The sequence below is a fragment of the Hemitrygon akajei genome, chromosome 29, assembly GCF_048418815.1.
Source record: "Hemitrygon akajei chromosome 29, sHemAka1.3, whole genome shotgun sequence".
Classification (NCBI taxonomy): Eukaryota; Metazoa; Chordata; class Chondrichthyes; order Myliobatiformes; family Dasyatidae; genus Hemitrygon; species Hemitrygon akajei.
Genome location: NC_133152.1, coordinates 3,038,207 through 3,050,728, shown reverse-complemented (window position 1 = coordinate 3,050,728; position 12,522 = coordinate 3,038,207). Strand labels below are relative to the sequence as shown.

At 42.6% G+C, this 12,522-nt stretch overlaps 1 protein-coding gene across 6 annotated transcripts in view; it reads right to left on the bottom strand.

Moving 5' to 3' along the window:
* hspg2 (heparan sulfate proteoglycan 2) overlaps positions 1-12,522 on the bottom strand; it is a 528,874-nt gene that overhangs the window by 377,934 nt on the left and 138,418 nt on the right. The window lies entirely within an intron of this gene.

Below are 12,522 nucleotides of genomic sequence, written 5' to 3'. Positions count from 1 at the left end.
CACACCACTAGTCACTGGCCTCCAACCTGACAAACAGTTATCCACCACTACTCTCTGGCATCTCCCCATCCAGCCACTGTTAAATCCATTTTAACAGTGGATTAACATGATTAACAGTCATGTTGAACCATCATAACTAACCTTCCATGCGGAACCTTGTCAAATGCCTTACTGAAGTCCATATAGACAACATCCATTGATTTACCCTCATCAACTTTCCTAGTAACCTCTTCAAAAAATTCAATAAAATTTGTCAAACATGACCATCCTCGCACAAATCCATGTTGACTGTTCCTAATCAGACCCTGTCAATCCAGATAATTATATATATCATCTCTAAAAATATTTTCCATTAATTTACCCACCACTGACGTCAAGCTGACAGGCCTATAATTGCTAGATTTACTCTTAGAACCCTTTTTAAACAATGGAACCACATGAGGAATACACCAATACTCCGGCACCATCCCCGTTTCTAATGACATTTGAAATATTTCTGTCAGAGCCCCTGTTATTTCTACACTAACATCCCACAAGGTCCTAGGGAACATCCTGTCAGGATCCGGAGATTTATCCACTTTTATATTCCTTAAAAGCACCAGTACTTCCTCCTCTTTAATCATCATAGTTTCCATAATTTCCCTACTTGTTTCCCTTACCTTACACAATTCAATATCCTTCTCCTTAGTGAATATGGAAGAAAAGAAATTGTTCAAAATCTCCTCCATCTCTTTTGGCTCCACACATAGCTGTCCACTCTGATTCTCTAAGGGAACAATTTTATCCCTCAGTATCCTTTTGCTATTAATATAACTGTAGAAACCCTTTGGATTTATTTTCACCTTGCTTCCCAAAGCAACCTCGTATCTTCTTTTAGCTTTTCTAATTTCTTTCTTAAGATTCTTCTTACATTCTTTATATTCCTCGAGCATCTCATTTACTCCATGCTGCCTATACTTATTGTTGATATCTCTCTTTTTGCTAACCAAGTTTCCAATATCCCTTGAAAACCATGGCTCTCTCAAACTTTTAACCATTCCTTTCAAGCTAACAGGAACATAAAGATTCTGTACCCTCAAAATTTCACCTTTAAATGACCTCCATTTCTCTATTACATCCTTCCCATAAAGCAAATTGTCTCAATCCACTCCTTCTAAATCCTTTCGCATCTCCTCAAAGTTAGCCTTTCTCCAATCAAAAATCTCAACCCTGGGTCCAGTCCTATCCTTCTCCATAATTATATTGAAACTAAGGGCATTGTGATGACTGGACACAAAGTGCTCCCCAACACATACCTCCGTCTCCTGACCAATTTCATTCCCTAACAGAAGATCCAACACTGCCCCTTCCCTAGTTGGTACCTCTATGTATTGCTGCAAAAAACTATCCTGCACACATTTTACAAACTCCAAACCATCCAGCCCTTTTACAGTATGGGCTTCCCAGTCTATGTGTGGAAAATTAAAATCTCCCACAATCACAACCCTGTGCTTACCACAAATATCTGCTATCTCCTTGCAAATTTGCTCCTCCAATTCTCACTCCCCATTAGGTGGTCTATAATACACCTCTATAAGTGTTATTACACCTTTCCCATTCCTCAATTCCACCCAAATAGCCTCTCTAGATGAGCCCTCTAACTTATCCTGCCAGAGCACCGCTGTAATATTTTCTCTGACAAGCAACGCAACACCTCCACCTCTTGTCCCTCCGATTCTATCACACCTGAAGCAATGAAATCCAGGAATATTTAGCTGCCAATCACACCCCTCCTGCAACCATGTTTCACTAATAGCTACAACATCATATTTCCAGGTATCAATCCATGCTCTAAGCTCATCCACCTTTCTTACAATGCTCCTAGCATTAGAATAAATGCATTTAAGAAATTCTCCACCTCTTCCTCTCTGTTTATCTCTAACAGTACAAAGAACTTTACTATCTTCTTTTTCTTCCTTCTCCCATACAACTGTTCCTACACTCTGGTTCCCCTCCCCCCTCGTATCTAGTTTAAATCCACTGCAGCCTCTCTAGCAAACCTACCTGCAAGAATATTTGTCCCCCTCTAGTTCAGATGTAAACCATCCCGCCGGAACAGGTCCCACCTTCCCTGGAAAACTGCCCAATTATCTATAAATCTGAAGCCCTCCCTCCTGCACCATGTCTTCAGCCACATGTTGATCTGCACTATCAGAGAAGAGCATCTCTGAATGTATAACATGTCAAACCTTGTGTGGATGAGCTACAGCAGCAGACACCACACACTTTATTACCTATATCTAATTAAGTGGCCACTGAGTAAATAAAGGGAGTCTTGTGGTTATTTTATACAGAGTATGGTTATAGTAGGTGCTGGCATTCTGCATAAATGCTGCATTTAAGAAGTATTCTGACAAATAGGCAAGCTTTAAAAACATACAGACCTAAAGTGGGCGGAGAGGTCAGATTAGAGGTGGTGGGCTGAAGGTCATACCATATGGATTTGTGCTAGACAACCGTACCACCTGTAACTGGACAACTGTGAAGGTATGACTCACTGTTTGAAGAACAGTTAAGGGCGCTGCTTCCACTACTATTAGGAAGAAAGTTCCAAATCTTTTCACGAAAAAAAATCACCACTTTTGTGCAGTTTGTTTAAGCAGTGACCCTGATAATAGTTTCTCCCAGAGAAGGAAACATCTCCTCCACTCCCATCCTTCATGATAATTCAGGATTCCATCTGTTTTAATTCAACTTCTTTTGCATTCTTCCTGTCTCCAGAGGAAACACAACACACCCTTAGTTGGGGAAACCTTTCCTGATCTTCTTCCAGTGCATTAGCATTCTTTCTCAAACAAGGAGGCCAACACCACAAGCAATCCTGCAGCAGTGATCTCATCAATACCTGGAAAAATTAAACTTTCACTCCCTTTTATTTCTACTCCAATGGAGTGAGTCTTGAACTCATTTTGAATTGAAAGATAAATGGACCCATAAATTGCACATGGCAGTCATTAAAATCAAAGAGCCAGCACCAAAGGGAATAGTGCTTCTTTTGTCAGACTTCCCTGTGTTAAGAAAAATTGTTTTGAAAACTGTCAAACCACTTTTATCCATTTAAGCTTCAAGTACTAACAAAAAGCACTTCTCCTGAGCTTTAAAGAGAAATGAGTAAGGAAGGAATCAATCAGGATGATTGCTGCCAGATCTGTCTGCTGGTGAGTTAACCTCACAGGTTGGACCCATCGCCTCAGTCACTCATGCAGGCTAACATTCCTGAAAGCCAACTTACAAAGGAGACTGATGTCCTGCTTTCTGAATTTGCATCAACTGTGCATTGGAATCTTGCTGCAGTTAGGAGTCATTGCTCTGTGAAAGGACTATATTGAAATGTAAGATACAAAACAATCATCTTGTGTGGGGTCGTGGGGGAGGCTGCGATCAGGGTGGGATTAGGCAAGACTTTCTCAGGGGGAGAGTAGGGAAAGTGAATGCGACTGCAGTCAGTTTGTTCTTCAACATGTAACAGCTGACATCAGGCTCTGTTGCTCATGTACACAAAAGAAACAGGATCCAACAGGCCTATCCTTTGATATTTGCTTGTGGCAGATTAACACAGCCTGGTGTCTATCAAGGTTTAATTGCTCTTTTTTGGTCAGTTTGAACACAGAAAGGTGCTGCCGAAGGTTTTCGATCGCAATAAACTGTTTTTCTTCTCTCCATCTGACACGAGACAATTGCAGACTGGAGCCATTTACCACCCTGCAGTGTTGATCATAGGCTCCAATCCAGTGTGCATCACATCCAGTGTTCCGTTTGTTCAGCAAAAGCTCACACAATCATGGCATTGTTATGGGGAACTCACACTCCTTTCACCATGATCCTTGCTCCCAAGGAGCTCTTGTCAACATTAACCTCCTTGAAGAATCAATGGCCAAAGCCCCACTAGGACCATAAGACATAGGAGCAAAATTAGACCTTTTGGTCCATCAAGTCTGCTCTGCTGTCCATCGTGCTGATTATTATCCATCTCAACCCCATTCACCTGCATTTACCAGTCAACTTTTCTGGTCAAGAGGCCGCCAGTAAACAATGATTCCTCAGGTGACATCTCCCCAGATAGCCAATCTCTTCAATTATTTCACTTTTTCTACATCTTCTGCTTGTTCTTTTTGTCAAGATTGTGTTTTGGAAATGGGTGGAGGCTACAACATGCAGTTTCAAATTCAATTAAAGGTTCTAGCGCTCTGCTGTCCTCAGAGAGGCCCGAGAGCACGAGCTGCCTCCTGGAGAGGACCAGGAAAGGGGCGCGGGGCCATGTTTGCCTCCATTTCGAAGCATCGAGGAAGACTGAAGCATTGAGGCGACTGCAGAGGAGGTCAGTGGATGGCAGTCAGTAGCCAGGTTGGCAGCATTCAGTTCTGACATGGTGGCCGCTCTTCATGGAAGGACTGAGTGCAAGAGGCCACTCTCCTCGATGCCGTTGCATGCTTTTGAAATTCTGAGATTTATATGATTATTGGACTGTAGTTTATATTGGGCTCCAGTTTTCTGTTTTCTTTGTTATTGTGATAACAATAAAGAGTGATGGGAGAGTGATGTTACTTTTTTTGAGAAGGAGGGGTTGGGGATTTGAAGTCTGATATTCTTGTTGGCATTTTTCTCTGTGGGCCATCTGTTAGTTTTTGTGTGTGAGACAGAAGTCTGGAGGTTTGATGCCATTGTCACTGTTCTCTTTTGCAAGTGAGGGGGTTGGGGATTTGGGGTTTTTGACGTCCCAGCTGTCATTCTCCGGATGGGCAATCTGTTAGTTTTTGTATGAGGGAGGGGGTGGGTGTGTTGGGATTTGTGAGTTTTGTTTCATTTTCTTTTTCATGCGAGCGGAGTGTTGGGGCAGTCGGGGGGGGGGGGGGGGGGGTTGGAATTGATGTCTTTTCTTTCAACAACCCCTATGGTTTTCCTGTATTTCATGGCTATCTGGAGAAGACAAATATCACAGTTATATAGTACATGCATACTTTGACAAAAATAAAAATGAACCTTTTCTCCCCATAACCTTTGATGCCCCAACTAAGTATCAACAATGATAAACAGAGCAGAAACTGACCCAAGTTCAAAGTAAACCTTCCACATTAAGAGCATTTTCCTGCTCTGCCTACATGTTTGCATCTCACTTTGATATCGTGAATAACAGCTCAGTGGAGATTTCTAATGATTAATGACTTACAGAACTGCTTACTCAAGTTTGCTGTTACTTGAGGCTACATCCACACTACACCGGATAAATCCATAACCGAAGCTTTTTCTCTTTGTTTTTACCCTCTGTCCACACTAAAATGGCGTTTTCGTCCCCCGAAACCGGAGCTTTTCAGAAACGCTGTCCAGGGTGTGTAATTTTGAAAACTCCGCTTGGGCAGATCAGTGTGGACGGGGTAACCGGAGAAATCTGAAAATGCTGTCAGACGACAGCGCGCCATTTCATTGTTTTCTTGAACACAACCTAACAATTTCAGAACAGACGGCAACGAGACTGAAGCCAGAAGAGTTAAAAATGTACTCACCAAATACCGTAGATGTCGGATTATAAGCCGCTACTTTTTTCCCACATTTTGAACAGCTTTGAACACTGCGGCCTTTACTACGGTGCGGCTAATGCATGGTTTTTTTTCATGCCGCCAAAAACATTTTGCCTCGTAACAGTAGACCAATAAAATTGATGAGTAGTTCACAGCGGTCCAATGAAATTGTACGATAAATCAAGCGCACTTTCACAATTAAATTTTTGTAAATCAGTCATTTGTACTCACCCTCATCAACATGGAAAACACTCGAAGAAAAGCATTGTGCTGCCTTTATGGCAGTTATTTAGTTTATAATATTTTCGCTTAGTAATTCATTTGTTAGTATTTTCTAGTTGAATAAAGTATCTATCTATCTATTTGTTTTCTGTACATCCCGGGATACTATGACATCACATCCGGTTTCGCCGCGTCTTGTGGGAAATACCGGTTTGCGATAAACGGGAAGGTGGGGGGGAGCACATTACCCGAGCGCTTAGACCCGATCGAAAACGCTGCTTTTAAGTTAAAGGCGATCAATAACTTTTCCTGGTAGGCTGCAGTATATATATTTTTTACCAGTCGTTAGGAGATATTGGAATGTTGTTCAGTAAAAAAGTATACGCAATGTAATTTGTGTGTTACCGATACGTATGTATATTTAAAAGTAGCCGCGTTACAGGCACGGTTCGAAAAAAAGCATTTGCAATATGTATTTGTTTATGTTACCATATGGATTTAATTAAAAGTTAAAAAATCCTCACGTGTAATATCTTTCTGTGTAAATATCTCATATTACAACTTGGGACACCTGCGGCCTAAAATCCGGTGCGGCTTGTACAAGTACAAAATTGATTTTCTTTCTAAAATTAGAGCCAGCGGCTTTTAATCAGGTGCGCTCTGTAGTGCGAAATCTACGGTACTTTGACCCATAACCTACTAAATAAATGAGTATATTCACTTTGCCCTGTTTTCTGTCCTTGCTCGTATGAAGGTGGTTTACCTATTTATGCAAGTACTTCTCTAACAATAGATGTGTAACAGCCTAATGTAACATTGTATGGAAATACAACACTGACACAGACATGTTTTATACATTTAACAAGGTGCTTTATTAATGCAACAGAGTCAGTTTTAAGGCTGACGAAGGGTCTCAGCCCAAAACGTTGACTGCTCATTTCCACGGATGCTGCCCGACCTGCTGAGTTCCTCCAGCTGGTTTGTACATGTTGATCTGTCCCCAGTATCTGCGTGTACTTTGTGTTCAGTTTTTCAATGTTTGTCGTCAGCCGGGTCATACTGTCCGTGAACTCCCTGTCGGTTGCCTCCATACGCTCCAGTATTTGCTTTTTACACTTTTAAGTCCTCCTGCGCAAGAGCCAACAGCTGCCGTCGTTTAAGTTTTTCTAGACTGTAACGCATAGTCTTTCACTGTCTGGTTTCACTGCGACACCAAACACATCGCTTGTTTTCGGTAGATGTGTCCTGTGCGTGTGCAGGAGGAGGAGATTCACCGAAATATCCATTTCAATGTGGACAGAGATATTTTTATAAACGCTTGGTGTGGACGCCTATCGTTTTTGTACGAAACCAGCGTTGTCAAAATTATCCAGTCTAGTGTGGACGTAGCCTTAGTCTTTAATAGCATCTTCACTCCCCCCCCATCTGTAACTTGCTCAATCCCTCCCTCTATTCAAGAACTAGTCCCATGAATCTTCACTACATTCCGTCTATGGATAGTTTAATCTCTCGCAGCGAGAATGAACACAGTAAAACATAATATTGCAGCTGTGGTCTCAGCAAGGCTTGATTAATTGCAATAAGGAATTATTACATGGGTCATCAAATCCTTCAACAATGAAGACCGGCCGGCATATTGTTTGTCGTTTTAATTGCCTGCTGCACCTGTCATCATTTTATAGACTGTAACCAACTGCTGCTACTACCACAGTCAATGATTGACCAGAAGACATAGGAGCAGAATTAGGCCATTTGGCCCACTGAGTTTCTTCCCCCATTTGATCCTGGCTGATTTATTATCCCTCTCAAGCTCATTCTCCAGCCTTCACCCTGTAACCTTTGATACCATTACTAATCAAGAATCTATTCACCTCTAAATAAATCCAATTACTTGACCTTCACAGCACTCTATGGTAACAAATTCCACAGATTCACCACCTCTGACCAAAGAAATTACTCCTCATCTCTGCAACACACACAAATCACAAGAGGAACTCTGCAGGCCAGGCAGCATCAATGGAAAAGAGTACAGTCAACATTTTGGGCTGACACCCTTCAGCAGAACAGGAGAAAAAAAGATGAGGAGATCTCTGTTTTGAAGGATTCTCCTATTCTGAGGTCAGAAATATAGAAAACCTACAGCACAATACAGGCCCTTCAGCCCACAAAGCTGTGCCAACCATATCCTTACCTTAGAACTACATAGGCTTACCCATAACCCTCTATTTTTCTAAGCTCCATGTATCCATCCAGGAGTCTCTTAAAAGACCCTATCGTATCCACCTCCACCACTGCCGCCGGCAGCCCATTCCACACACTCACCACTCTCTGCGTAAAAAACTTACCCCTGACATCTCCTCTGTACCTACTTCCAAGCACCTTAAAACTGTGCTCTCTCGTGCTAGCCATTTCAGCCCTGAGAAAAAGCCTCTGACTATCCACATGATCAATGCCTCTCATTATCTTGTACTCCTCTATCAGGTCACCTGTCATCCTCCGTGGCTCCAAGGAGAAAAGGCCAAGTTCACTCAACCTATTCTCATAAAGCATGCTCCCCAATCCATGCAACATCCTTATAAATCTCCTCTGCACACTTTCTACGGTTTCCACATCCTTCCTGTAGTGAGGCAACCAGAATTGAGCACAGTATTCCAAGTGGGGTCTGACCAGGATCCTATATAGCTGCAACATTACCTCTCGGCTCTTAAACTCAATCCCACGATTGATGAAGGCCAATGTTCCATATGCCTTCTTAACCACAGAGTCAACCTGTGCAGCAGCTTTGGGTGTTAAATGGACTCGGACCCCAAGATCCCTCTGATCCGCCACACTGCCATTAATGCTATACTCTGCCATCATACTTGACCTACCAAAATGAACCACTTCACACTTATCTGGGTTGAATTGCATCTGCCACTTCTCTGCCCAGTTTTGCATCCTATCAATGCCCCGCTGTAACCTCTGACAGCCCTCCGCACTATCCACAACACTCCCAACCTTTGTATCATCATCAAATTTACTAACCCGTCCCTCCACTTGCTATCCAGGTCATTTATAAAAATCAAGAAGAGTAGGAATCCCAGAACAGATCCCTGAGGCGCACCACTGGTCACCGGCCTCCATGCAGAATATGACCCGTCTACAACCACTCTTTGCCTTCTGTGGGCAAGCCAGTTCTGGATCCACAAAGCAATGTCCCCTTGGATCCCATGCCTCCTTACTTTCTCAATAAACCTTGCATGGGGTACCTTATCAAATGCCTTGCTGAAACCCATATACACTATATCTACTACTCTTCCTTCATCAATGTGTTTAGTCACATCCTGAAAAAATTCAATCGGGCTCCTAATGCATAACCTGCCTTTTCAAGGCCATGCTGACTATTCCTGATCATATTATGCCTCTCCAAATGTTCATAAATCCTGCCTCTCAGGATCTTCTCCATCAACATACCAACCATTGAAGTGAGACTCATTGGTCTATAATTTCCTGGGCTATCTCTACTCCCTTTCTTGAATAAGGGAACATCATCCGCAACCCTCCAATCCTCCGGAATCTCCCCCAACCCCATTGATGATGGTCCCAGGCTCCTCTCAGATGTGGTACTTTGAAATACAGCAGTTGCTGAGTTGGAAGGCACATACTGGAACAAGTGATAACCCATCTTTTGCCCTGAAGTTTCAAGAGTGACACAAACCTAATAGTAACTTGGAGGAGGATCCCCTGCCAGAGCTTATTTCTCAATTTTCCTTTCACTTTTCGGATCGTGGTTAAGATCTTATTATCCAGTCCGAGTCAGAGTGCTCGGAGCTGGTGGTGCTCGGCCTTTTCTCCAACCACTGCAACCTGATACCAATGGTTGCATTACTGAGCTTTTCAAAGGGCAATTAAAGGACTATGGTTGGAAAACCACATTCCTGAGTCCTGAGTCACCAGCTCAGGCACAGATTTTCCAACAAGACATTAAATGGAGGCCCCATCGACAGTCTAAAGTAGCATAAATAATCCCCAGTGTCACTTATAACAGAAAGCTGTGTGGAGTCCTTGGTGCATTAACCAGTCAATTCCTCAACCCTTGTCAGCAGTTATAATTACCTCAATGGTGTCTCTGTGCAAATCAACTTCCTTACATCACCACAATCACTATAATCCCAGATTACTTTTATTTAATTATTAATAAATTATTTGAACACATTTGGAGGCACTGAGGCTACAAACGAAGTTGTGCAAAGTGCCTCCTGGGCTCATTGCCAACTCAAGGTGTGGGTTACCTTTAACTGGTATGACTTTTCATCAAATACATGTGTAAATTTTATTGAAAATGAGAAGTTATAAAACAGAAAGCAACTCCCTTTATATGGTTAAGTGTGTTCCATTTTATTTGAAATCTTTCCCAAGGACAGCTCAATTCAGCTACAGACAGCTGGCTTATGGAGATGTCTGTTTTAAGTTACTGGGAACATAACTCATGGCTTATTGGCAACTCCAGAGTTTCTGGCCAGCCCATTTATAGAAGGAGCCAGCATCAGATAACAAATTGCCAACCACAGAATTTGTCATTTTGCTTGCAAAGACATTTTAACCTGCTTCAACTCGGTATCCACTCCACCATTTGGGGAAGGAACCAGGATGAATGACTGGTTCCAACAGTAAGTGATTGAGCAAAGGGATGTTGTCCCAATGAGACAGGCAGCAAACTATGAGAGACTTTGCAGGATTCCAATGACATTCACACAGAAGAACAAAGCTGTGGTTTAATTGTGAATGTCTAACCAGCTGTAACACAAAATTAATTCCATGAGATTTGCTATGTCACTAAAAACTCTAGCAACTTTCTACAGCGGTACATGAGAGCATTTTGACTGGTTGCAGCATTGCTGGGTATGGAGGCACCAGACTGAAAGAAGCTGCAGACGGTTGTGAACTCAGTCAGCACCACTGAGGACATCTTCACAACGTCGTCCTCAAGGGCCCTCACCATATAACAATTACAGCACGGAAACAGGCCATCTCGGTCCTTCTAGTCCATGCAGAACGCTTACACTCACTAGTCCCACTGGCCCGCACTCAGCCCATAACCCTCCATTCCTTTCCTGTCCATATACCTATCCAATTTTACTTTAAATGACAATACCGAACCTGCCTCTACCACTTCTACTGGAAGCTCGTTCTACACAGCTACCATTCTCTGAGTAAAGAAATTCCCCCTTGTGTTACCCTTAAACTTTTGCCCCCTAACTCTCAACTCATGTTCTCTTGTTTGAATCTCCCCTACTCTCAATGGAAAAAGCCTATCCACATCAACTCTATCTATCCCCCTCATAATTTTAAATATCAAGTCCCCCCTCAACCTTCTATACTTCAAAGAATAAAGACCTAACTTGTTCAACCTCACCATCTGGGACAACCCTCTTTTCATTACTATCATAAGAGAGGAGGCACAGGAGCCTGAAGACACACACTCAACACTTAGCATGACTTTCCTTCCCTTTGCCATCAGGTTTCTGAACTGCCCATGGACACTATTTCCCTTTTGCATGGCTATTTCATTTTTTATTGTAACCGCATTTTATTGTCACAGAAACAACAAACTTCATGAGATATATATACCAAAATAGTAAACCTGATTCTGATTAAATAAGTCACATGAGAATGCAATGGGATGAGGTGTACACACATAAATTAGTTGTTTGTTAGCCTTCAATAAAATCTACACACTATTTTGAAGTTCCTGGTATCTTCGAGAGGTGACAACCCACCTGTGCTTACCCTGAAGATACACAATTGCCCTGCAATGGCATTGTGCACCAGACTGAACTTGATCAGGAGTTCCCACGTGCTGCTCAGGACTCTGCCTCACCACAGGGCTGGTTCAGCACCAGAATGGCCTGCACACAGCTCAGTAAACTGTCAAATGACTGCCTGCCAAAGCTTTACTGCAACGTTTCTGGTTGCCTGCAACACTCACAGATAATTTCACTAAGTTATGGCTGGGGTGTAAAAGAGAGTTAGCATGTTAAACAGAGTCAACGAGCAGCCCAATGAACAAAATCTCCAGCATGGAGCTCCACTGCTCACCCCCTCTGGCCAAAGTAGTGATGAGAGCAGAGTTACCATGTGCAGCAACTGTTTCAGGTTGCACAGCACCTGTTCCAAGCCAGCAACAATGCTGACTCAATTGGTGCTCCTGTCCTAGTAATCCCAGAGAGGGTGGACAGATGCTGTCACAGACCCCGAGAGAGTCACTGTGGTCTATCCTCCAACTGATACCCAGTGGGCAGTGGATATGGCTTCCTCATGTCCTGGAACTGAGTGGTTCTAAGCATCAAGGAAGCCGGAGCATGTCGGAAGTTGAAGGAAATAAAAAGACTTGTAAAATGTTTTCAAAATCATGCAGTATTTCAAAATGTGGATGAAGTGAATGATTCCTCCTGTCAGGGAATTCACCTTTGGGTCAACAGAATACAGACACAAAGGAAACTGCAGGGAAGTGATGAGAATGTGGAACGTTCTGCCATGGAAGACAAATAAAATCTATAGCAAAGGGGAGCAGGATGTACACATGAAGGTAACAACAACAGAAAGTCTCAGATGACATTAAGTCAAAGGAGGCCTATGAGGGCCATAGCAACTGGCAAAGGCCTACTAGATTGAAACAGCCCATTTCTCCACTCTATGTATTGTTCATTTGAAGTACTCACAGCACCTTTAGTTTGTGAAAGAAGTGTCAGTGAAGTTAATATGC